Consider the following 3,499-nt stretch of genomic DNA (forward strand, 5'->3'; position numbering starts at 1 on the left):
GCCAGCTTCAGGTCCCAGAAAGACCGAGCTAAAGTGATGCCTATCACTTGATGAGTACGTTAAAATACTGCCATTTGTTCTAAGACCTTGGGTAGCAACTGTTTCCTTATAAAGTGGATGCAAATGGATCAGCGGGACACTGCCTGTGCATTGTTGATCAATATAACAAAATCGCATTATGACCCGGCCTCACTACGTCTGTACATTCACTTGTCAAATAAGATGCTGCCTGCCAAAGGCTCTTGCCAACCCTACAGTGCCATGTAAACTATAAAAGCCACAGGCACGGGTTTGCTGTTACCAGGGTTATGATTATGAATCCCTGAAGGGCAGAGCATTACAGCAGGCAGACTCTAGGTACTCTCAGACGTGGAGCAAGTTGGGCTTGAAATCAGAAATGAGCTTGAGATTTACTGATTTTATTATACGGAATACATGCTTGGAGATAGAGGGGGATCCTTTAAGACTGCCGTTAATACTTTCCTTGGAAAATGCACATCGTCTTGCCTGCCATCTAGTGGCAGAAGGGCAAACTTGCAATTCCCTGAGGTCCCTGGGAACCGGCTTACAGATTGTCTCTGAGAAGGTCTGGCAGATGGACCAGGAGCGGTGCTGGGAAGCTGACCGCCGTGAGTGAGAGAGAGCGACTGTCTTCGCTGCCTGCACCAGCCCAGGAGCCTGCCTCTGGCACTGCCACAGCTTTAACTGGTGTCTCCGCTGTGTAAACCTTGAGGGCCCTGTGGGTCTTTTAGACATTAAGTAAGAATAACAACAGAAATGATCCGGATGATGATGATAATATTAAGAAGCATAAACAATTATAATCATAACACCAGATTGCTTCCACTGTTCCTTTCTAGGCTCTGATGAGTCAACTACAAAAGGCTGAAGTGGGGGTGGGAGGATGCCCAGGGGGCTGCAAACAGAATGTGAAACCCTTCCTGCCTTTCATTCCTAGCTCCAGGAGAGTTTGCTGAATTCAGCAGTTGGCCTTTGGACCACCTGGAGCTTTTGAAGACAGGGGACCCACATCAGCAGTGTCTCCATTTATTCAGGCAAGTTGTTCGATTTCAGGATGCCCTGGACTGCTGACCACCACCACTTGCTTAAATTAAAAACATGCATACGCGTGATTTACTAATGAATTTGAAGTCACTGATAGGAACTACCATGCACTGAGTACTTATTCTGTACTAGGTGCCCTACATGCACAGTGCCAGGTGAATCTCCCAGTCATCGGATGAGGTGAGTGGAGCTACTGTCCCCAGTCCTGCCCCCATTCTACAGATGGAGAAATAGAGGTTCAGAGAGATTAGGTAGTTCGGCGTCGGTCACATAGTAAGTCATGGCACCAAGACCCAAAACTTATTTGCACGCTCCCCACTCTTTGCACCTTATGGCCTTTGGGCACCTTATCCCACCCACCGACTAGCAGAACCTTAGTGTAGAAAGAACTTGCTCATCCCAAGATGGAAGTTTCTTTTATAGCGGTGGTTTAGAGACTCTGATAGTCTTTGATTGATTGCATTAAAATCATTAAAAAACCTAAACAAACCACAAACCCAAAAAACACATTCCAGAGACCACGTCCCTCCCCACCTCTGCCCCGCCAGGCCCCAGCGCCACCTTCTCTTGCTGTCACGTTCTGATTCTGTGGCTTTGCACTGAAGTCTGGAGGTTCATACTAAAAGGCTTCCAGCCCAGCTGGGGTGCATGCCTGTTCCCCGCAGCCCCTCCCCAGCACCCTGGAGGAGGAACACAGTACGAAGTGGCTTGGGGCAGGCAGAGGAGGGAGCTGGCTTAAATGATCTAGAGGCATGGAGGAGGAAAGGGAGGAAAAGCACAAGGCATGAGAGACTGGCTTTCAGGGACTGTCAGGTCCATTTTTTTTAAAGGGAGTGAAGAACATTAGCATCATTTTCTTTTTTAAATGAAATATCAAGCAGAGATGCTTTAGGAGCCAGTGCCTTGCTTCTCTCCCGCGTGCTGCCTAAGCAAACGAGGCTAAAGTTAGGTAAAACCTTAACAGCTCCGCGTTTTGTGCTTCCATTTTTAATTGGTGGCAGGGAGCAGCTGCAGCTGCAGGCGTGCTCCGCGCGCCCTTTCCTCACTGGCGGGTCTCCGGGGCCCACGGATTGCTGCTGCCTCTTGGAGAGAGTGTTGGAAAAATGCAGGCCGCTGCGGGAAATACCCACGCTGGGGATGGCTCTCTCGGCGGTGCGGATGGGCGCCCACAAGCTTGCTGCCCCAGGACCAGCCAGCAGCGATGGGGTGCCTGAGGGCGGGGGGTCACTAACTCCTGGGGCATGTGCGTGGCAGCTGTAGCCAGCTGATTCCCAGATCTCCCCTCCTAGCGGCTGTGAACTGGTTACGGCTCCCCATTTGGCCTTTGGCTTTCTGGAGGTGAACTGGTGATTATTTGAAGACTTGGGTGTCTGTATGTAGCTAGAGTCTTCGCTTCCCATTAAAGTGAAAACATTTATCTGGCCAAATGAAGCCACCCTAGACTATTCAAAAAGCAAATGTCCTTTAGCTATTTTGTGTCTGATGTTTGTCTTCCTGTGCATTCTCTCTTATCTGGGGACTTTGTAGATTTCCTAAAAAATCAATATGAGAGTACTGAAAGGAAGTTCACAGGAGCTCCTGGTTAAGAGCTGCATTGAGAGGGAGAGACAGAGAGAGAGAGAGAGAGAGAGAGAGAGAGAGAGAGAGAGAGAGAGAGAGAGAGAGAGAGAGGGAGAGAGAGAGAGAGGGAGAGGGGGTAAAGGAGAATAGTCCCTCAGCCGGTGAACATCTGTGTGCCTCGTCCTATGTTAGCAAACTCTGAGAACACCAGGAATGAAGGCAAGTTCAACTCTCAGTGGCTCTCACGGATATTTGAGGGGGCAACACAGAAATGAAGCTAAAAGAAAGAATTCTAATCAAAGCTCTTGGGTTTCAACCTTAACTCTGCCAAGTATTCACTCTGTGGCTAGTTACGTCTCCACTCTGAACCTCATTTCTCTCATCTGCAAAACGGGAATAAGAAGATACCTTCTCCGTGAAATAAGATGCACTTGCGAGCGATCTGTCAGGACATCCAGCACGACAAGATCCGATATAGGCGATGTAACAAAATGGTTCTGAGCGTGGACTCCGAATTTGAGTTCATGAAACTGAAAATGTTTCAAATGGAGGATGTGAGTGGGGGATACATAATAAGTAAAGAGGACATTCCTATACGCCAGGAATGACACTGCAGTGAGGTATAAGCAAGAGTGCCAGGAAGGCGGAGACTCTCTGTAGTAAAGACACCTGTCGGACTTTGTGTGACCCAGTGTTTCTCTAATCTCTCTGACTGAAGAATCACTGGATTTGATCTCATATTTTTATTTTTATTTTTATTTTTATTTTTTTTACCTTGTACTCTCACCCGTGGAATTGAGTCCTGACAAACTCATTTTGGGCAACTCCTCTCTGGATGAATGTCCTTATTCTGTAGATGAGGAAACGGGCCCAG

At 48.0% G+C, this 3,499-nt stretch overlaps 1 long non-coding RNA gene across 1 annotated transcript in view; it reads left to right on the forward strand.

The window, feature by feature from the left end:
• LOC115286721 overlaps positions 1-1,049 on the forward strand; it is an 8,697-nt gene extending 7,648 nt beyond the window's left edge. The window contains exon 3 of the long non-coding RNA XR_003906231.1: positions 959-1,049. This is a non-coding gene — a long non-coding RNA (uncharacterized LOC115286721). The remainder of the gene's footprint in view (positions 1-958) is intronic.
• Positions 1,050-3,499: the final 2,450 nt, after the last annotated feature.

Source organism: Suricata suricatta, chromosome 3 (genome assembly GCF_006229205.1).
Source record: "Suricata suricatta isolate VVHF042 chromosome 3, meerkat_22Aug2017_6uvM2_HiC, whole genome shotgun sequence".
NCBI lineage: Eukaryota > Metazoa > Chordata > Mammalia > Carnivora > Herpestidae > Suricata > Suricata suricatta.